This window comes from Notamacropus eugenii, chromosome 4 (genome assembly GCF_028372415.1).
Source record: "Notamacropus eugenii isolate mMacEug1 chromosome 4, mMacEug1.pri_v2, whole genome shotgun sequence".
Lineage (NCBI taxonomy): Eukaryota > Metazoa > Chordata > Mammalia > Diprotodontia > Macropodidae > Notamacropus > Notamacropus eugenii.
This window is the reverse complement of record NC_092875.1, coordinates 189088250-189111631: the sequence shown is the minus strand read 5'-3', so window position 1 is coordinate 189111631 and position 23382 is coordinate 189088250. Positions and strand designations below refer to the sequence as shown.

The 23382-nt window shown below is 38.2% G+C and overlaps 1 protein-coding gene across 13 annotated transcripts in view; it reads left to right on the top strand.

Annotated features, from left to right (window-relative positions):
- Positions 1 to 23382, top strand: part of ATXN1 (ataxin 1) — a 516919-nt gene that overhangs the window by 158376 nt on the left and 335161 nt on the right. The window contains exon 1 of one of the 13 annotated variants that reach the window (XM_072603914.1): positions 66 to 16843. The exons of the other annotated variants lie outside the window; for them this stretch is intronic. The gene's annotated coding sequence lies outside the window, so the exon portion shown is untranslated. Of the gene's footprint in view, positions 1 to 65; positions 16844 to 23382 lie in introns of those variants that run through there. 13 annotated transcript variants of the gene reach the window in all.

Below are 23382 nucleotides of genomic sequence, written 5' to 3'. Positions count from 1 at the left end.
CTTTATGACTTAACAATAAAAAGGATGTATGGTTTTTAAAAAAAAAAAAAAAAAAATGAGGGAAATGCCCAGCCTGAGGGGTTTTCCATGTGATTTGCACATTTGAAATGTTAATGTACTTATGGTAGCCTGCAGTAGTGGAAACTTATTGGGGCTTGAAGTTCTGAGAGACCCAAATTTGATATTAGTTTTGTGACATTAGGCAAGGCACTAACACCTCTGAGACTTACTTCCCTCAAATGTAAAATGGGAATAATAACCGTTACTTTCAATACTTTTTTTATGATTATTGTCAGAAAAATGCTTTATAAACTTTAAATCACTGTGCAAATTTTTTTTTTTTACTACTTCTTCATGTTGAAATAAAACAAAGCCATGTTAATTTCAGACACTTTACTGTAAGGATGGGTAAATTCTTTATCTTCCTCCTTAGACCTCAAATGACTTCCACATTTGCATTGAGCTACTCTAATTTAAGAATGCCATTAAGAAATTACTAAATTTTGCATTTCCTTTAATACCACTAGTAGGTCTGTACTAGAGAGAGATCATAGACAGAGGAAAAGGACACATATGTACATAAATATTTATAATAGCTCTTTTAAGCAACTGGAGGGTGCTTATCAGTTGGGGAATAGCTAAACAAACAAAGGTATATAAATGTGATGAAGATGATGGTTTCAGAGAAACCTTGGAAGACACATATAAAGCCATACAGAGAGAAGTAAACAGTACCAAGAGAACAATTTATATAATAATGACAATATTATAAAGACAAAGAATTTTGAAAGATTTAAGATTAGTGATTAATGCAATGATCAATCACACTTTCAGAGGATTCTTGATGAAATATTCTAGCTATCTTCTGAAAGACAAGTGATGAACTCAGGGTACAAATTGAGACTTTTTTTTATAACATTGCCAATGCAGTATTTGAGTATTTGGTTTACTTAACTATGCATGTTTGTAACAAGGGATTTTTTTTTCCTTTTTCAACTGGAGATTATAGGAGAGAGAGATTTTAATTCAACAAAAATAAATAAAAATATAATTTTTAAAAACATGCCATTGAAGCAATAGTGTATAATGCTGGAGTTCTTAACCTGGGATTCATGAATGCATTTTAAAAATATTTTCATAGACATATTTCAATACAATTACTTTTCTTTGTAATGGTATGTTTAAAAACCTTATTCTGAGAAGGAGTCCATAGGCTTCACTAAACTGCGAAAGGGATCCACAACCCCCTACCCCCACAAAAAGTTAAAGAGCCGTGTAAGAGGAGAAGAAGGAACAACAGATAGCCTCTGAAATGCTGGCCAATGATTTCACTTCTATGGGCTTCACTTTCCCTATTTATACAAAAGGGGAATTTTAAGCAATTATCTCTGAGGTCCTTTTACTCTTTGATTACCATTCCATGCTTCTGGGAATGGTGGTAAAGGAAAAGGAAGATCCTTAGAAGCCCAGCATGTTCTAATGGTGAAAATGTATTTGCATATTTAGGAAATGTGTTTATTTGGAATTGAAATTCTTTAATTTCTCAGTCATTGGTTTTTAATTGTTAGGAGGGAACCAGACTTTTAACCAAACTAGAATTTTTTAAGTGAAAAAATTATGCTTCACTCTCCACTGAGAGATGGATTCTATGGAGGTGAATAGCATTTTCCATCATGGGTCCTTTGGAATTGTCTTCAGTTATTGTCTTCATCAGAGTAGCTAGGTCTTTCACAGTTGATTATCCTCCCTATATTTCTGTTACTATGTATCACATTCTCCTGGTTCTGCTCACTTCACTTTGCATCAATTCATATAAGGCTTCTCAGATTTTTCTGAAACTATCCTGCTCATCATTTCTTAAAGCACAATAGTATTCCATCACAATCTTTTACCACAGCTCAATCAACCATTCCCTAATTGATGGGCATCCCCTTAGTTTCTGATTCTTTGCCACTATAAAAATCTGCTATAAATATTTTTGTACAAATGTTTTTTTCTTCTTTCTTTGAGCTCTTTGGGATATAGACCTAGTAGTGGTATTGTTGGGTCAAATGCACAGTTTTTTGCCCTTTGGATACAGTTCCAAATTGTTCTCCAGAATCACAGGACCTGTTTACAACTCCACCAACAGTGAATTAGTGTACCTGTATTTCCACATTATCCCCACATTTATTATTTTCCTTTTCTGTCATCTTAGCCAATCTGATGGCTGTGAGGTGGTACCTCAGAGTTATTTTAATTTGTATTTCTTTAATCAGTAGTGATTTAGAGCATTTGTCATGTGACTGTTGGCAGCTTTGATTTCTTCTTCTGAAAACTGCCTGGAACTAGAATTCTTCTTGAAAAACCAAGTTTGTAGACAAGCCAATTTTGAGTTGACAAAGAGTTAGGAGTAAAAATACCTATCACTGAAGTCATTTGAATAGTATTTTCTAGGTGCCTCCCCCCCCCAAAAAAGAGATTTTTCTTAAGTTAGAAAAATGACATTTCATAGTTAGTTAAGAACAGCACCCCCCAAAAAATCTGGAAAGCAATTTTTCCAAAGTGCTAAGGTATATTCATAGCCTTTTTTTGTAATGTAAGAAAAAATGAATGCTATATGGTTCTACTTAAAATCCTCTCTTGTAGTGTGAGTATTGTTCTGGTAGTATGAGTTTCCCAAAATAATTTGACTAGAGAATATTATGGAATATATTGATAGAATAAGGTTTTTAAAAATTAAATTAAATTTTAAAAAATGAATGAAAATCTATCTTCTTCTCTCTCAATCCTACCAACACTTGCTTGAAAAAGTAAGAAAAACAAAACCCTTATAACAAGTATCAGTTGGTTAGGGTCTGAGGTGGGAGGATAGGCATATGGCATACCCTTTGGACAAAGTAGGGGTGAAGGGCTGCAGAGAAGAAATACTTTGGATCAAACGAAAAGTAAAATAATCTAATTTCATATTGAAATATTTCCTCATACTGTTTCTTTTTTTTGACCCAAAACACATATTCTTTGAGGTCAGACTCTCCTATTTCTGTCTTTGTCTCTACATAACCTGGTATATAATCTTAGTTAATAAATACTTCATTAATATTAGTTTGAACTAGAAGCCAGGATTACACTGGGCAGCTGCTGTAGGTCACACGCTGTGTAGTCCTTTGGCAACCCAGGCCTTTAAGTGTACAAATAACAAGTCAGTTCAAACTGAAAAGAATTCATGTCTCTAAGGTAAGAGAAGGGTTCTAACTTTGTATATTCCTTGTGTTCCTATGACTCTTAGGTTCTGCTTCTATTCTTAGGGTGTCTGATCTCTGATTGTAGCCTGCATGTCTGACACTTTCCTTGAATTTGGCCACTGGCCACACCATTGACTTTTACTAAAATTGTTACCTTGCCAATGGCCATTATCCCACTTTCTCAGCTTAGGCCGAGCTTTCCATCAATGCTTGCTGCTTTGCTAACCATTGCCCAGTGCCTGCTTCTCTCACTGCTACAACCAGAGGAGAAGACTCCTGCCCTATGTCTCCCCACCTTTTCCAAGACAAAGGAAAAGAATCTTTTTGTACTCCTTTCCTGAATAACTATTGTGAGTAATAACATTGTTTTCATGGAACTCATAATTATATAATGTTAAAATCTAGGGTCTCATGGAATTTTCCTATGAAAATCTTAAGTATGGTAAATAATAATTATGATGGTAATAATAATAACTGGAAATAATTGCTAACATATGGTGCTTTAAAGTTTACAAAGGGTTTTGCATACATAGTTTTATTTGATCTTCTCAACAACTGTGTGGGGTAGGTTTTATTTTCCCCATTTTATAGATAAAACTGAGGCTCAAGGAAGTAAAGTGTCTTGGTAAAGGTTATACGGTTTGCAAGTATCACATGCAAGATTAAAATATTTTAAGCTATTGAAAATGGGATCTATTATCAAGAGAAGTCAAATTTGGGTATCTAAATCATCTTTGTTGTATGATATTTGAGGGATGTTTGAATCTGACAGTACAAATGAAAAATAATTGTTATTTTAAAATGAAAAAGTGACAAGTGTACTGGTGCTCAGGTACCACATCTTCCGTGAAACCTTTCCTGATTCTCTAGGTGAAAGGGATATCTCTATCTCTCCTTCCTCAGATTACTCATAGCATCATGTCCTAATTCCTACCATAGGACACCTGTCTGAAGGAGGAGAAATGTGTTCAGCTAGTTATAGGGAGCCAGAAGCTGAATCAGAAACATAACATCCTCATTGCTCAGCTGCTTGTAGTCTGGTTGACATGGTATGGCGCCTTTGGAGCAAGACAAACATGTGATTTAGACAAGAATATCACAGGAACAAATTATAGAAAACACCAAACCCCTGAGCCTCCAGCATTGCAATGGTGTTGCTGCACTGCTCTTTGGAGCCCTGCTGGCCTCTGGGTCTATACTCTCTCTGCTCACCACCACGGATAGGTCAATTTGAGCCACAAATAAACCTGAACAGAGAGATGTACAAGAGATGTTGTAGGAGAGGAATCAATCAATAGGAGTTTGCAACTGATTAAACAGGAGAATCAAAAGAGAGTGAAGAATTAAGGAATATGACCATTTTAAACTGGGATGACTAGAAGAATGGTGGAATCTTGGACATCAGTAGGGAAACTAGGAGGAGTGAGAGAGTGATTGAAATGAGTAACAATAGTTCATGTGCTTTAAGATTACAAAGTGCTTCCCATGCTTTATCTTTTGATATTTACAAAACACTGAAGAATAGGTATAGTTCTAATGTCTTCCATTTTACACATATTGCAATGGAGATGCTTATGGCAAAGCCAGGTCAAGAAGTGTAGAAGACAGTTGGAAGGTGAGACACGAGAACTAAGGAGAGAGATGAGATCTGATGAAATAGATTTGGTAGTCATCTGAATAGAAATGATTGCTGGTGATATTGCCAAGAGAGAAAAGATCATAGTGTCATTGAATTAGAAGTAGGAGGGACCTTAGAAGTCTAAATCTCTCATTTTACAGAAAAGGAGACTGAGATACACAGAGATTAAGACTAGGTCAGCATCATAAAGCTATTAAGGCAGAATTTGAATTCAGGTCTTCCTAACTCTAAGCCTAGAACTCTATCCACTGTGACACCTAGCTACTATTCTACTCTCACATCTAAGTAAGATCCACATAGATCCATACTTTGGAGCTGAGACAGCTGAGAATAAACCAGCAGAATGCTATGAAGAGTCAATAGAGGACAATGTTATGAAAACCCAAGGAGGAAAGCATATCCGGGAGAAGGAGTTGGTCCGTTGTATTAAAAATTTACGGAGGTCAAGAAGAGAGTAGACTAAAAAAAAGGACATTTGGTTTAACAATAAAATCTTACCTTATTATTTTGTTGTAATTATTTGTTTCCATTTCATCCTCCCTATTTCCTTCTCTTTTCTTTTTCTCCTCTTTTTCTCTTTTGGTAGCACTCTTCATTGGTTTTTATGTGAAATTATCTGCTGCATATGTCTTTTCCCTTTTCTTTTCAATCATCCTTTGTGTGTATTGCTGAGTGTACCCTCATTACAAACAAATATGTGCATCACTAGGGCCATTACTGTCTTGCAGATGTGAGAATTTTCCCATGTTTCAGAGACAACTAAAACATTTATAATGCTTTAGCACTCCAGCTTTGTTTGACACTATTGTCTTAGCTCTTAGAGTGAGGTTGGAGTGAACAATATAGGGCTTTGGAACTGTGAAAGCGACAGGCAGGCATGAAGAGCAAGGATGATTTATAGATAATACACTCAGTTATGTTATCTCCTAAATGCATGTGCTGCTTTGCCACTCCTAATGGTATCTAATGACCTTGTACTCTGTACATGCTCAGTCTTTGCATGGGAATTCACTTGCTGCTTTATACATAGCTAGATTTATGGAAATGGTATGATCAGCGAAAGTATCATAAACAGTGGGGTTTAGGGTTAGAGATGTTTTAATTTATTTTTTTTTAAATTTTAGTTTGTTTGAAACACAAAGGCTTGGTTTGCGATTCAAAAGCTTTTACAATTAGAAGCTGCAGTTTGGTGTTTATTTGTAGAAATGTTAATAATTCCTTTTTTAATGGAGTCATCACACTGGAAGTACCTTAGAGACCATGTAGGTTAGGTCAATCCCCTTTCCTTATTTTACAGGTGAGGGTCCAGAGAAGTAAAAGAATCAGATTATGTAGTAGCCAAGCTGAAACCAGAACTCAAGTCTTCTGACTATCTCTCTAGTGCTTTCTTTTCATTGTAACATGTTGATTCTTATCTCTTCCTTCCCTTTTCAGTCTACAAATCAGCAAGCATTTATTAAGCACCTGTAGTATGTTCCGGGCACTGTGTTAGTCACCGAGGATAAAAGGCAATGAATCAGTCTCTGCCTTTAAGGATATTCTGTTGGATATTCATACTCCCATTACGTGAGTGTGTATGTCTATATGTATTTACATTCATAAATACATATCTGTATTTAGATACATGTATGTGTTTATTCATATACACACATACATAAATATAAACAGAGAAACCTGGAACATAGTAAGTGCTTATTGACTTATCTTACAAGTTTATTTTGGAGGAGAGTAGGGGGAGACAGTAGCAGCTAAGGAAATCAGGAGAGGTTTCATATACAGATGATTCTTAAACTAAACTTTCAGTAAAACTTAGGATTCTGAGAGTCAGAGGTGAAGAGGGAGGACATTGCAGACGTGGGGGACAGACAGCCAATCCAAATGCACAGAGATGGACAGTAGAGTATCAAATGCATGAGGAAGCAGAGCTTGAAGACCAATTTGGTTTCCTTTTACTTTGTCCAGTAGCAACTATTTATGCAATGTGTGACTCTAGAACAGGCTTCTCCCGGGGGTTGTTTTTGGGCTGATATTCTGATTAACAGCGTACTGCCTTCTCCTTTGGGAGGGGCCTTTGCCTGGTCTTCATATTTAACTATGAGAAAATACTAGCAGATCTTCATTGATCCAGGTCTATATTACACATCTTCTCTCTAAGAGTTTATTCATAGGGTCATAGGACAGTTTGTTCTCTGAGTGTGTTTGTTGGAGCAGAGGGTACCTTCCTGTGGCCATTTGCCCCCTGCTTCTAAGGCTTCTGTTCATCCTCCATTCCTACTCATGTGGCCAAACCCCAGGATGTGTTCTTTTTGTTGACTGGAATTCAAGATTTGGGGTTATTTTGGCCTTTCCACTTCCATTACAAACAACCCTTCTTTAGGAAAACTTGATATGTGGAAATTTCAATTTACAAAACAGATTATTAGCAGTAGAGAAGAATTTCAAGATCTTTTTACAGAGTGATGTCCTCTAACGTGTGTAAGAAACATAAACCAGACTGCAAAAATTGGATTTAAAACTTTCTAGACATTGCCTTAATGTAAAGTGAGGTATTAGGGTTATATAATGGGTCTCCAAAATATAAGTACTCGGTAGTCCAGATAGGTACTGAGTAGCACCCTAATGAAAACTCAAGTGCCTTTGTCAGCAGTAATAATGTTTATGGTTAAGAAGTGACACCAATTTTACCCTTTGTTCTCGTCTCACAGTCATTTGGTGATTGGGATCTGGTTACTTATCCTTTCAGAAAATGTCTTCACCACATCCATTTCAGTACTCCCTCAGGCCTTCTCCTTTGGAGAACAACGATGCCAATGGATTTTGAGGAAATAAAGAAACAAAGAACATGGTTTTGTTTTGTTTTGTTTTTTAACAAGAATAGGAGGGGAAATACAGAATTCTTTGCCATCTCAATGAAGTGTGGTGAGAAGCAACCAAATAGAAGCAAGCAGACGGGCAGAGGTAGATGGTGGGCCCCTCCCTCAGCTTGGTGCAGATGTGAACATGGTGGAGAGTTTGACTTCAGTCTGTACCCTTTCGCCTGCCAGACTTCAGTTACTGACAGCTGACCACGGTGACTCAGAAAGGGAGTGAGTGTGGGTATGTTCTGTCTGGGTGATAATTTCCTAGGACATCCTAGTCTTCAAGATCCTAAACAAATCCAGAACAGAATGTCTCTCCTTTTCTTCATCTCTTTATCTCTGTCTGCTCGAGATCTGTATCTGTGTTTCTCTATTTCTCTGTCTCTGTCAACTCTTTTGTGGTGAGGAGAGCTCTCTGGGTGTGGATAAGAAGTATATGATGCATTACAGGGTGGTGGTGGTAGAATTCAGCTTCCACGGGTCAAGGGGAGATATCTCAGCAGACTCTAACTATGCTACGTTATATCCTGCTGCTCCAAAGACACTTAAAATCTCAGTCACTCTAGATTTTTCTCTCTTTGTGTGGTATTTCTAACTCCTGGTGACCACGGACAGTGGGACATCACTGTGTCAGGCAGTCCTTATCCTCCTTTACCATTCAGCAGCTTCTGTTGTATCCCCTTTCTTTCCTTGACTTCCATGACACTGGTCTTCTTTTGGTTTTCCTCCTACCCTCTGACTGTTTCCTTCTTAATCTCCTGTGTCACCCCCTGGACTCTTTCTTGTTCATGCTAGATATACATGTTCATATACTAGTGGTTAGAATGTTTGAACTTGAGTCAAGAAGACAGTTAATAAATTCATCCTTAGATATTTACTAACTGTGTGGCCCTGGACGCGTCAGGGTCTTAACTTATGTCTGCCTCAGTTTCCTCAGTTGTAAAATAGGGAAGATAATAACATCTACCTCCCAGGGTTGTTGTGAGGATCAAATGAGATCATATTTATAAAGTGCTGATAGCACAGTACCTGGCACATAGTAGGCATTTAATCAGTCTTTCCTCCCCTGGTCTCTTCCTTTCAAAACCTCTGTCCTTTATCCTTTCTTCTTTTCCTTCTGCCTTCTTTCTTGAGGATCACATCTGTTCTCCTGGGTTCAATTATAACCTTCAAATAGATAATTGCTAGCTCTGTGCGTCCAGCTCTAGGTCTCTCCTGAACACTAATCCCACCGATCTAGTTGTTTGCTGACCATCTCCAGTGGGATACTTGAATATCACCTCCAGTTCAATATGCCTAAAACTAAACTCATCATGTTTTCAGGTACAACTTGAAGGCCTTGGGCCTCTTTTCCTCTTTCCTGCCTTCTCCCACCCTCCCTTTTACTTGCTGATGCCTGGAAGTCTTTTATAAGTTGTTCAAAAGTTGTTTTTTTTTTAATTTTTAAATTTTTTATTTTATTTTTTTACCACAGTTAGAAGTAAAAGGTGAAGCAATGTCTGGGAGAGGTAAAACAGTGACTGAAACTCATTAGAACTGTAGCCTATCTATGACTTAGAGTAAACAACAGATACCAAATATTTTCCTGTTTTGATGAGGGGAGGGATTTGGAGAAAAGCTCCAATATTTTGTGAATCTCTGGTAACTATTTGGCACTGAATTTCTCATATGGTTTCATTCCTAAATTATGGGGCATTCAATAATTTTGTTGCTAGACTGACTAAGGGTCAAGTCAGTAAACTACAATAGGGAACAGAGCCTAGAAAACTATGAGGATTCATCTCTTATCTCCGTGTTTATCCATGGGGAGTAACAGAAAGAATAAGAGATTTGGGGCAGCTTGGTGGTGCAGTGGGTAGAGCAATGGTCCTGCAGTAAAAAGGAGCTGAGTTGTGGCCTCAGGCCCTGAACAGCTTGGTAACTCTGGGCAAGCCACTTAATCCCAATTGCTTCCCTTATCCCCCACTGCCCCCAAAAAGAGGGAAAGAGAATGTTAGGTTTACTGTCTCATTTTCTCTAATTTTTTTCTTCATTTACATCAGTGATTCATAGCTGAAGTAATGAATTTGAATGAAATTCACCTATATGTATACCTGTATGGCTTTCACATGTATTAAGTATCTATTTATAGACCAGGAATTAATCATTTCAGTGGTGGGGGGAGGGATATGACGTGAGTTCAAATCCTACCTCTAACACTTTTCTAGCTATATGACCCATGACAAATCCTTTAACTCTCATGTTTCTCAGTTTCCTATTTGCTAAATGAGGACATTGGACTTGATAATTTCTAAGGTCCCTTCCAGTACAAAATCTATTATTCTATATTTCCACATTATATTTATTTGTCAGTCTCCAATTTAGGACTGGTTTACATTTTGCAGGTAGGGTATTTGAAGTCATATCACCTTTTCCCCCCAGGTGTGATATTCCTGCCAAATTCAGCCCCCAACCGTGTGTTCTTGACTTTTCATCGTCTGAACCCACGTACCTCAAATATGCTCTCTCCTCACATCTACCTTAGAATTCTTATCTTCATTCAAAGCTCAGGGTACTGCCTCCTACAGGAAGCCTAGTTTGATCCAGAGAGTTAGTTGTCAGTTCCTCTCCTTCTTCATATTGTCTTATATTTGCATATCTGTGCATATGTTAGACTGTCTCCTGACTTCTCTATCTTCCTTAGTCCCAGGTAAAATCCCATCTTCAGTAGGAAGCCTTTCCTGATCCCCCTCAATTCTAGTGGCTTCCTTCTGTTGATTGTTCCAATTAATTCTATTTTTGTCTCATGGACATATAACTATTTGTATGTTGTCGGTCCCCTATTTCTCCTACCATTGGACTCTGAGCTCATAGAGAGAAGGAAAGGTACATTGTCGTTGTATTCTTCTAGCATATAGTAAATGTTTAATAAATGCTTATTGACTGACATGCCAGGTCATCCTTTAAGAAATAAGATTGGGGGGAGGGGGAACAGGTGCTGTTTTTCTATTTTTATCTTTGTATCCCTATAACCTAGTACAGTGCCTTTCACATAGTAGGCACTGTGTAAATATTTGTTGTGATGAATTGAATATTGTAAATGGGAACTGTGTTCCCATCTGGCTACGGAAACCTATTTAAGCTAGTATCAGAATTTTCTACTTATGAAATGTGTTTCTCCTGAATTAATGAGAAATAAATTCAAGTTTCAGTAGTGAACCTGTCTGATGATGGAGGTCAAGCTATTGCCAAATGTAAGAGCCCATGTGATATTAGTGCTTGTGACAGCTACTTGTTCTTTAGTTCTTACACTACTAAAATAGTTTCTGAACTCTCTGTGGTCTCTGCCTCTCTCTGTTTCTTCATCTGTCTCTCTGTCTCTTTCTCTTTTCAATCTCTCTGAATTTCTGTCTGTCTTGTCTGTCAATCTATTTCTCTTTTTCAAAAGAATTCTCCTAAAGAAAAAGCCATCTGATAATTAACTTTAAGGTCCATTAACATGAGTTCTAATAACAATACAATCTTGAACTTAGGAACTTTTATGACAATGATGGAAATACGTTTTCCTGGATTTCCATTGTAATTTCTGGAACAGACACATCTTGTTTTCTTTTCTTTGTTCTTATTTCACCTGGCCTTGATAACAGTCATTCCAAATTGTCCTCTTTAGCAGGAGGTGAATAAGAAAAGAATGTTCAAAGATGTTACCAGTATGGTCTGAACCACTTGATTAGGAAATGAAGTATCTTACATCATCAGTATTCATGCCTGGTTGTGACCGACTGTGGGTGAATGATGATATCTCATCAGCCTTATTCAGTTAGAAGACATTGTATAGTGGAGTAGAAGGAATGCTGGATTTGACATCAGGAGGCATAGGTTCAAATTCTGCCATTCCTAGTTTTATAACATTGGTCAAGTCATCCAAACTCTAATTCTTGGTTTACTCATAAATGAAATGGCAACAGTAAAATTACAATATCTATCTCATAGGTTTGTTGTAAAGAAAGTACTTTGTAAGCTTTAAAGCACTTCAGAAATATGGGTTGTTATTTTCAGTATACATAGTTATTAAAAGATCATAAATATATAGAGGTGGAAGAAAATGTAGCTGTCATTTACTGCAATTTTGCCATTATATAGATGGAAAAATGGAGACCCTGATAATAGAAGTCATTTACTGAAGGTACACAGATAGCAAATAATCAGGCTAAAATTCAGATCCAGGCCTTCTACTCCAAGCATTCTTTCCACAATACTCCAATTACTGAAAGGGAAGCAAATGAGTTATATTCATTGTTTATGTGTATTTTTGCAACTATGTTTCTTGGTCTTTGTATTTTGAAGATTTCTCTCCTAGAGGCAACAAGGTGGCACAGTGGACAAAGCTCTGGGACTGGAGTCAGGAGGACCTTAGGTCAGATTTGGCTTCAGGTGCTTACTAGCTTTGTGAACTTGGGGAAATCATTTAATCTCTTTCTGCCTCAGTTTCCTCAAGTATAAAATAGATATAATAATAGCACCTACTTTCCAGGGTATTTGTGAGAATTAAATGCAATAATGTGTGTAAAGGCTTTGCAAACTTTGAAGTGTCCTATAGATCATCATCATCATCATCTTCATACTAAATGATGAAATAATGAGTTGATACCTTAGAAGGCACAGAGTTGATGCTGTCTGATGAGATTCTTGTCAGGCTTTTCATGTGTCCTCAACAAGCCTCTAGTGGCAGGGTTTAGCTGGAGGAGGAAGGTGGGGATAGAAAACAAAAAGCTAGGTTCGAAATTAGAGTGACTTCCAAAGACTTATTACTAGCCCCGGTTAAGTGATTTATAAGGCCTTTCTGTCTTGCCCACAGGTCGTCAGAATTTATAAAGGACCCCATTAGCTGAAAAACAAAATTTTCATAGTTGAATGCTTAAGAAAGCATAACTTCTCCCCATCCCCCATTTCTGCAGGTGTAAAAGAGCACAGCTGGTGAGTTGCACCAGGACAGCTTATCAGGAAGGGACCTAAAAGGACGTGGGATGCTTCTTCTTTTATTTTTTTTGTACTTGGTGTGGGAAGGTTTTCTAAGTTCTTAATTGAACAGTTGACCTTATGGTGTGGCTGGTCAAAACTACAGCTAAATGTCATCTAAATGACTTTCCCAGCCTCTGAATTTGCATGTGAAGCAAGAGCAGCCCTAGGCAAAACTGTGAAGTTGACAGTTCTTCTAACACTAAGGCTCTCCTTAATTCCTCCCCCATCCCACCTAGGGCATTCAAGCTTCCATGTTCTTCCCTCATCAGAACTTAATCTCAGGTAAGGACTTTATAAACTCCTATATCTTAGATGCAAAGAGAGATCTTACTATATTATCTCTGGTAGGGCCTATTTTACTTTACAAAGAGTTGGAAGCAGGAGTTCAACTTCAGGAGATCTCTGTGTTTCTGCTTCTGACTTTCTCTTTGCCAAAAGTAGAGCTTGCTAATAATTTCTTGATTTGCCTTAATGTTAATTTTTATCCTCCATTCCTCCCATTAGAATGTAAACTCCTTGGTAGTAGAGATTATTTCATTCTTTGTCTTTGTATCTCTAGCACTTAGTACAATGCATGGGATACTGTAGAAGCTTAATAAGTTTTTGTTAATTGGTTGATTGATTGATCAAGTGATCAAAAACACAGAGGAACCATATGGATGTGCTATTATGGATCTGATTTTCACCAACCATGGAGAGGAACTGATTGTTAGAGTGGGATTTGTGACAGAGAAGGAAGAGAAAATTTGGGAATAGTCTATCATGGTGTGCTGGGTTTGGGGAAAACAGGTTTCAATCACAGAGGATAGACAGGATTTCATGCATGAAAATTCTACAAGGTGTTAGGCCAAGAACGATGGGAAATTCTCAAGAATGAAACTCTGAAGTTATTAGGAGAATGTTTTTAATAAGGAAAAAGAGGAGTTGTCTAAAGAGAATGCTATAAATAGAGAATTCACCAACCCACTTAAATTTTCAAATGTATAAAAGATGGAACCAAAAGCAGCTAATGAAGGATGAATATTAAAGCATGAAACAGTGTTATGAAAAGAGTGTCAAGAGTGCTAATGGTGAGAATAAACTCAGGCTAGTGAGGAGAACTAAGGCTATGGTCAACAGGTGCTTTAAGTTATGTCAGGAGGAAAAAGAATGATCAAAGGATGGAGAGAACCACTTTTTAGATTGAATGGGACAATGATAACCAATAATGGAAAAGAAATAGAGCTACTGAACTTTTTTTTTCTCTGCCAAATGAATAATCTTTGAACTGGAAAGGACAAAGTCAAACTGGCTTATAGGAACTTGATCCATTGCCAAGATCACTAAGGGGATAATAAGAAAACATTTAGTTGACCTTGATTAGTTTAAGTCTCTTGACACATCTTTTAACATGGAAAGAACTGGCAATTGGCAATTGTGATTTCTGAGCTATTGTTAGCCAACTTTGGAAGATTGAGGAGAACTGGAGTGGTAAAAGAGGATTAGAAAAGGGCAATATCTCAGTATTCATGATGAATGAATCCTATATCCTACAGATCAATGAGCTTTATTTCTATTCTTGGCAAAATTCTAGAATGTGTTATTAAAGGGATAGTTAGTGAACATCTAGAAAAGGGAGCAGTGGTCACAAAGAGACAACACAACTTTGTTTTGAAGAGTTTGTGCTAGACCAACTTCATGTCCTTTAACAATGGGCTTACTAGAATGGTAAATCAGAGGAATGTTTTAGATATAGTTGTAGCAAAAGCTATTCTTATGGACAGGTTGATCAGGTATGAACTAGGTAAGAGTACAGTGAGGTAAGTTTAGAACTGGTCAGATGGCCATATCCAAAGAACTGTTTTGATATTCACAGAGAGGAAAGTCTTCAGTGAAATGCCCCAGAGATGTATTCCTGGATCTGTGCTATTTACCGCTTTTGTCACTGACTTCTCTAAGACTATAGATATTATGGTCATCAGATAAGCAGACAATACAAAGTTGGAGGACTTGCCTGATACACTGGATGGCAAAGTCATTATTTTGATAGGCTAGAACATTCAGTCAGTTTTATTGAGATTCAGTAGGGATAGATGAAAATTCTTACACTTGGAAATCAACCTATAGAATGGTGGTATAGCTAAATAGTAGTTTATCTGGTGAGGTCTCTCATTGTATCTGGGGCCATCTCCAGTCATCCTGATGAATATCTGGTCACTGGATCCAGATGGAGGAGAAAGTGAGGCTGGTGACCTTGCATAGCCCTCACTCACTCAAAACCAAGCCAAGTGCAAGTCATGTCATCATTTCTGCAATGGTATGGTCTTCTTCAGCAGTGAAGGACAAACACAACAAGTTTATCTGGAAAAGATCTGGGGGTTTTAATGGACTGAAAACTCAATTACAAATAAACAGTATAATACTCCACCCAGGAAAGCTAATGCAGCCCTAGAATGCATTATGAGAGACATCGTATCCAATCAGGGAGGTGATAGGTCCATTGTATTCTCCCTGGTCAATACTATACTGGGAGTGTGGTTTTCAATTCTGGGCACCACATTTTAGGAAGGTCTCTGATTGTGTCCAAAAAGCAACAAGGTTGCTGAAGAGCCTTGAGATGAAGCCTTAGAAATATGGAGTGAAGCACCTCACATCCTTTATTCTAAAGAAGAGGAGAGGTCATTGTGTTATGTGATAACAACATTTATGTGCTTGAATGCTGGTGGTAGAAGAGATGGATTCATTCCATTCTGTTTAGTGCCAGTGGCCAGAACTAGGAACACTGTAAAGAGGCAAATTAGCCTTGATATAAAGAAAAAAGTTTCCAAGAAATATAAATATCCCAAAATAAAATGGGCTGCTTCAGGAGCGGGGTTCCCCTTCCCCTGAGGTTACATGACCATTTGCTGAATATGTTGTACCGAGTCTTGGGCATGGGCTAGAGCCTTTTAACGTTGGAATTTTGAGAACTTTTACATCAAACCAATGAATCTCTGATTGTATAGTGTCAGGTATGGTCATGAAGTTAGAACTAGAAGGGGCTGTCAGAAGCCAGTTAGTTTAATCCCCTCATTTTTCAGATGAGGAAACTGAGGGCCTTGGATGTGAAGTTCCTTGCCTAAGACAAAGGTAGGAAAACAGAAGAGGCAGGATTTGATCACAGGTCTTCTGGCTGTTTACATTATACCATGCTGCTTTCTTTTGAAAAGGTCATATGATGGACAGAGGTGACTTCCCAGGCACCTCACGCCTATATCAGTGGCCACTTGCTTTGCCTAAACTGAGTGTCTGACTAGGGACTGGTTTTGAATTTCAGTATCCTCCTTAGTTGCATATTCCTCATGTAAATTGAGGAACTTGGCAATTTTTCACCACCTTAATAGCAGTTTGCCCAGCTGCTTTCCTTTCCCGTGGATGGTGAAGGGTTTGTCGTCTCAAAGTTTCCTCACATAACCATCCTGTTCTTGTCACTTGTGCCTGTCACTTTATCTGTAGCCTTCCCTCTCCCTGGGATGGTTACTCAGTTCTACATTGGGGATTGTAATAATCCTTCATTGAAATAAAATCCCCACCCACCGTGTGTGTATATGCCTATGGAGATGTCCCCCTTTGAACTCTGCTTCTCTGTGGGTCAGCCAGGTAGGTCAGAGCTTGTAGGAGATTATGTTGCAAAGGTACTTTGTTTCCCCTGGACGGCCACTGGCTCCCCTAATTGCAGAGTCTGAAGTGCCGTGGAAACACACCCAGCAGGGATATGGAGTGTGGGTGAACATGTAGGTTGAACACCTTGGAGACATCCGGCTCTGACGAAGTTAGGGTTCAGCTTTCCTCGTTCCTACTGATGAAGTTCCCTGACAAAGCCCGAAGGAATTTTCTTTCCACCAGAGGTGTTTATAACCTCTAATTTGCTCACCCCTCCTCAGTCCTTTGGCAGACTGCCACTGAGCTTGCTGCACACCCCGGGCCCCAGAAAGGTGGGGCTCATCTCCCAGCTTGCCCATTGCACTGGATGCAAATAAGGCAGGGGACAGACTTCCTGGCGAACGAGGGACAACCATTCCATCTCTAACAGCTGCCCTGGATGTTTGCATGTTGGCCACCCAGAAAGCCAATCAGGGAACAGAAACGTGGTCACTGTTGCAGTAAGTAAATGAAAGGGATTGCTTAGATTCATTTGGGGGCAGCTGGCCCAGCTTGTCTGAGCAGCTCCTTGGAAGCTTATTCATTTGAACACTGAGGAGCGCCTTGTGCTGCTGGGGAGAATAGAGGCAAGGAGAATATCCTTAACGAAGATTCCTTTTATATATCTGTTTTGAGTTTGGTAAGGGCACCCCTTTGGAAGAAAAAATTCGGCAAGTGCTCGTGTAGCATTTGATACAACCTCAGAAAGGTTTGCTTTGTGCACTAAAACAGGTTCTGACCTCATTTCCCGGAGGAGTTATAAATGAAAAAAAAAAAAGGAGTACTAATTAGTGCCTCATTAAGTACTTACAGTGAAGTATGATAATTCCCCTGAAAAGATAATCTAGTCGATGAATAAAAAGCCAGACTCACCTTTAAAATAACACTAGAATACAAAGTCATTTTAAATCAGACTTCTTTTTCACATTGGGGAAAAATTACAATGTTTTAATGGGTCCTCTGCATAACAGCACAAAGGGATCTTTCAGAACATGCTGATGTTAGAAAAGTTATCTATTTTGAAAACTGTCTCATAGTCTGAGTTTCACCTGAATGGTTCTAGACACAATCCTCCCTCCCCCTTCATGTGTTTAGGCAACACCACCGAGTACTTTAAAAACAAAATGTAGACACTTTGTTTATGTACCTTATAGTAAACAAATTGAAGCCTGAGAGCTTCCTCTTTTGAGAGGGGAATGTTCCCTCCCATAGTTAAAGTCTGGCTCGATTCCAATGGGTTTACCAGACTGAAAAGGGAAAGTACTAGCGATGTGATTAAATTGAGAGAGCCATATTGGAACCACGCTTAATTAAAACAGTGTGAAAACCTAGACTTAGGAACCCAAGATATTAGCCTGAATCCTTAGATAACCAAATTATTAGGCACCCAAAAAATAGACATTAAAAAGAGCCTTAATGTAATGGGAAGAATGCTATATGTGGAGTCAGATCCTGGCTTTGCGACTGTTGTTTCACACTCCCTCACTTAAAATGATGACATTCTGGGACTTCATCCACTGAGGTGAGGAGGGGAACTCCTTCCTTACATCTCTGAAATAAAGAGGTTGGTACCTGCTTTAGCAGCACATACATTAAAAAAGGTGAGAGAGGGAATTGGATGTGATGATTTTCAAGGTTCCTTTTAGTTCCAAATCTTTTCTTTCCTGTAGTCCTTTTGCAGAATTTTCCCAAAGGCAATTTGCAGTTTATCTAGCTACTTTTCCCTTTGCCATCTATCTGTGACTGCTCTCCCTCCTCCCCCCCTCCCCCATAGGAAGAAGCATTTCTTTTTTGTGCTTCCTTTGACTAATTGCAGTGAAAAAAGTGCCTAGGCAAATCATAGTCTAAAAGGTAGAGCTATTGCATGATAGAAATCACATATGTGCAGAAGTAAAAAAAAAAAAAAAAGCTTTTTCTGAGATGTCCTTGGTTTAGGATTGTCCATTTTTACTCTCCCCCCTTCCTTTTTTACTTTATAATCATAAACTGATGAGATCTTCTTTTATACTAGAGTTTTATACTCTTGTGGCCCTTATTAAACCCTAATTCTAAGTTTTATGCTCTTTTGGCCATCAGTAAACTCTGATTCTGATTTGGACTCTATCAGATGGTAAAGTACCGAATGCTTTACATTAGAGGTGATCTTAAACTGTTTTCTTAAAGAGGCTTATTATCTGAGTGGGCATTACCTCACTTATTGGGCAGCTAGGTGGTGCAGTGGATAGAGCACCAGTGCAGGAGTCAGGAGGACCTGAGTTGAAATCTCACCTCAGACATTTGACACTCACTGGCTGTGTGATCTTGGGCAAGTCACTTAACCCCAATTGCCTCATCCTGAGTCATCTCCAGTCATCCTGATGAATATCTGGTCACTGGATTCAAATGGCTCTGGAGGAGAAGTGAGGCTGGTGATCTGCACAGCCTTCCCTCACTTAAAACAAAGTCAAGTGCAAGTCATGTCATTATTTCTCTGATGGCATAATCTTCTTCAGCAACAAAGGACAAACACACATATTACCTCACTCAAAGTGAGAACCTGAAGAGGCCTTAGCCTAAAAGGGCCAGGATCTCTCATTGCATCCTGGGCCATCTCCAGTCATCCTGATGAGTATCTGGCTACTGGACCCAGATGGCTCTGGAGAAAGAAGTGAGGCTGGTGACCTTGCACAGCCCTCTCTTCCTCAAATCAAAATCAACTGCAAGTCATGTCATTATCTCCCTGATGTCATGGTCTTCTTGCAGAACAGAGGACAAACACAACAACAATCTGTTTTCAAATAAATGGTTTTAAGTGCAACCGTTAAGAATCTGGTTTGGGGAAGGAAAAGGAGGTCAACAAGGGAATCATTTCCTTTGGCTCTTTCTAACATGTCTGATAAAAGATTTGGTTGAGAAGAAGGTCAAAACCATTTGGTGAAGATCTTTCTTCATGAGTGTCTTTCACAAATACACTCCATGGATTGGCTAGAGCTTCACTGATAGAGCAGGTGGGCTATTTCTTTACCAAGATATTTTCAGTGATGTTCTCTGCTCTGCCCTGAGGTGGCCCTTCTTGTAGCTGTTGCTGTACTATCTAAGCTGTCAGGATTAGAATTCTGTGCTCCTCTGTGTATTCCTCCTTTTTCTGTTTGTTGCTTTTCATTTTTGCTAGCTCTGCCATTCAGTTCTAGCAAATCAGGCCTACAGTAGGCACATCCACATAGAGTCACCTTGTGAACATGGACCAGCCGAAAGTTGGTTATTCGGTGACCAACTGATTCTTCATTATCAAAAGTTGATAAAGCACCAAGTACTTTGAATCAGGGATAATCTTACTGTTGTTCATGGTCACTATGACTCTTACTCTAGAAAGATAAGAATTAGAGTCAGAAGATCTTAGAGTTTACCTATTTCAGTGAGACGTGCAAATTCTAGCATGATCCCCTCCCCCCATAATTTTCTACATCAGAAAACTGAAATCTAGAGGCTAAGTGACTCATCTAACATCACAAAACTAATAGAGTAATCAAAGCAGCTAGAACTGGAACCCAGGTCTCCTAAGTATCAGACTATAACTTTTTTCACCATATCTCACTGCTTGGGATCAGTTTTTGGCATCGTTGTCCCCAGTATAGCCAGGAATTAATGGACATCATAAATATGAGGTGGACTTTTTTAGATGCCTAAGTGTTTTGCTCTCATTCTAGACTTTCTCTCTTCTAGTGTTTTATCCATTCAAAATCAAAAATAGGTTTAAGAAAAGAGCTCCCTCATATTTACCATATGGCTGGTGGTGAGAATAATGGTGAGTATCCATATTCATACTCTAGGACATAGGAAATGCCTTTCTTTATTTACATTCATCACTCTTTGCCAAGTTTAAAGGTTTTTCTGTGTCATAAAATTTAAAAAAACAGTAAGAGCTTAAGAGAAGAAAATGGATCTCTTGCCTCTTACAATGATTCATCTGTGAAAAAATGAAAGAGTAGCCCAGAGTTTGCCTTTGGCCAAACTCCTATGAGTAAGTCTTGTCATAAAATAAGGAGTCCACCATCTCTTTGTGAAGAGAACTTTTAATTTCTCTAAGACTTTGCAATCACAAGGGGATTGAAATAGGGTGAGGGGGCTGATGATGAAGATAGGCTGACAGAAAATCCTTAAGTAGTTAAAGTTAGGGGTTACTATTGTTAGCCCAAATAGATCTGAAAGAGGGATGGTAGAGACATGGCTTAGAAGTGGCAGCCGGTTTAGAACTCTGTCAGGTAAGACTTTGAAATCTACTGGTAGGAAGGAAACACACTTATTAAGCTCCTTCTGTATGCCAAGGAATGTGCTAAACACTTTGCAAATATCTTATTTGGTCCTCACAACTACCTTTGGAAGTAAGTGCTATTATTGTTCCCATTTTACAGTGGAGGAAACTGAGACACAGTTGGCAAGATATGTAAGAAATTGAGCCTTTGGAAGTAAATATTATAATAAAATGGAAAATATGAATCATGCCATGGGTTCTGTTATTATTTAAATCACTGATGCTCTCTACTGGCAGATTGTCACTAAGATACTGCGAAATATTGTAAGGGTAAAGGGAATTATCCAAGGGGTGTATGTTTATTTGTCATCTAGTAAAAATAATGCAAGTATGCAAAAGTAGCTGGATACATATCGTATCTTCAAACAGTGATGTGATGGAGGAGGCAACATAGGGTAGTAGCTGAGCATTAGACTAGGAGGTGGGAAAACTGAGTTCTAGTCTTGGCTTAGACATTCACTGTCCCTCATCTGAAAAATAAGTGGGTTATGCTAAATGAAAGGAAGGAAACAAGCATCCACTATGTGCCAAGCACTGGAGCTTTATAAATAGATTATCATTTGATCTTCACAAAAGCGCTGGTAGGTAGGTTCAAATCATTATTCCCGTCTTACACTTGAGAAAACTGAGACAGTTGAAATGACTTGCTCAAATCATAGGGTCAACAGGTGATAGGATTGGAACTCACATCTTTCTATCTCTAGGCTCAGCACTCTATCCATTGTACCACATAGTGGTTCCCTTCCAACTTTAATATCGAGTGGTTTTGTTAAACTAATTTGAAAAAAATAAAAGGGGATCCCTGCTTATCTGAAGCCAGATGTGTATGTGTGTATATACATGCGCACACACACATAAATACATAGTTACTTTTTTTTTGTTGACAACACCCAGAGATCTGTCTATAACTTGATGTTTTAGGATGTATTTTTAGAAGGAAATTGTACAAGATGATTGTTTTTAAAAGTAATTTTAACATTTTTTTACATGATACTGACATCTGGAAGTGAAAATGCTGAATTTCATGCCATTAAAATAGAAATCTTTGTATTTTTATTGCTTTCTCTGACAAATGGCCATCATAGTCCTAGTATTGTCAGGCTTTATACACTATTCTTAAAACTGATCTAATTTTTTGCACAAGCATAAATGTTATCCTGGTGCATTTATTGGTAAATGTTTATGGGGATTTTTTTTTGGTTCAGGTTTAGAATTTTTCTTTGTAAACATTTCTGCAGTTTCTGTTTTTCTTTCTTTGTTAATATGATGAGTACCTGTACTGTGAAGACCCTTGGATTTTCAGTATTTTATACTTCAAACATCTGATTTCCAGATGTGCATAATCCCTCTACTGATGCAAATTACAACCCCTCCATACTTTAAGAGGTGGTCTCCACATAAAAATTACTGTGGCAGAAAGCATTCCACCACTTGGTGGGCAAGCTTCTGGTGATGAGCTTATCTGCTTTGAACTGGGCTGGTCTGTAGACACCAGACACAGGATATCATGGGCATGGCCTCAAAGCCTTTCTAACTTATGAGGACTTGGGGGAATTGATGCTCTTCCGGCATTGAGTCCTGAAACATGGGGCATCTTCATGCTATGCCCAGAGGGATGAAAGGGAAATTTTGATGGAAGCAAAATATATTACATTGCTTAATAAATGTGACTATTGGAACTGGTAATGATCTAGCTGGGGTCTTTGAATTTGTTCTTATATAGCTTGCTTTCTCCTGTCTACCAAATCCATTAAAAAAAGGTATTAAGGGACTATATGAAAAATTGCTTACCTTGAGTTTTGTGATTGAGCAGGTAGGTACAGAAGAGTCCTGATAACAATAGTGATAATAATTGTTATTGTTATTATAAATAGCAACTGGCATTATTTTATATAGCAATTTGAGGCTTACAAAACCCTTTACATGTTGATCTTCTATACACTTGATCCCCACAACTCTGTCAGAAAAGTGTTATTATTATTCCCACTTTATAGATGAAGAAATTGAGGCTTTCACTGAGAGAAGTTAAGCAGCCTTCCTGAATCACATATCTAAGTGTCTAAGGCAGGATTTTAACTCGAATCTTTAATCATTAGTCATGTCTGACTCTTCATGACCCCTTTTGAGGTTTTCTTGGCAAAGATACTGATGGGGTTTACTATTTCTTTCTCCAGCTCATTTAATAAATGAAGACGATGAGGCAAGCAGGATTAAATGATTTGCCAAGGGTCGCATAGTTTCAGTAAGTGTCTGAGGATAGATTAGAACTCAGTCCCTCCTGATTCCAAGGCTGGTGCTCTATCCACTGTACCACTTAACTGCCCCTGGTATAGCACATAAATATGGATGGATATATACATATGCATTATATACATATGCATACATACATATATACATATATATGAAAAAATATTTTATGACCAGCAATAACTTCTTAGATTTCAAAATTGTCTTAAAACACATCATTATTATCAAGATGTTTTATTGATTTATTAATCAATTTTTTTCCCTTTTTTGAACCATGGTTACAAAACTACTGCGACTTTTTCTTTCTCCTTTCTATAGTTCGTTTCATTTTACTTAGGGAGCAACTAGGCACTTTCAAATATGATTTCAGACACTTACTGGGCAAGTCACTTAAGCTCTTTCTGCCTCAGTTTCCTTATCTGTAAAAAGAGGATACTAATAGCACCTACCTTCCAAGGCTGT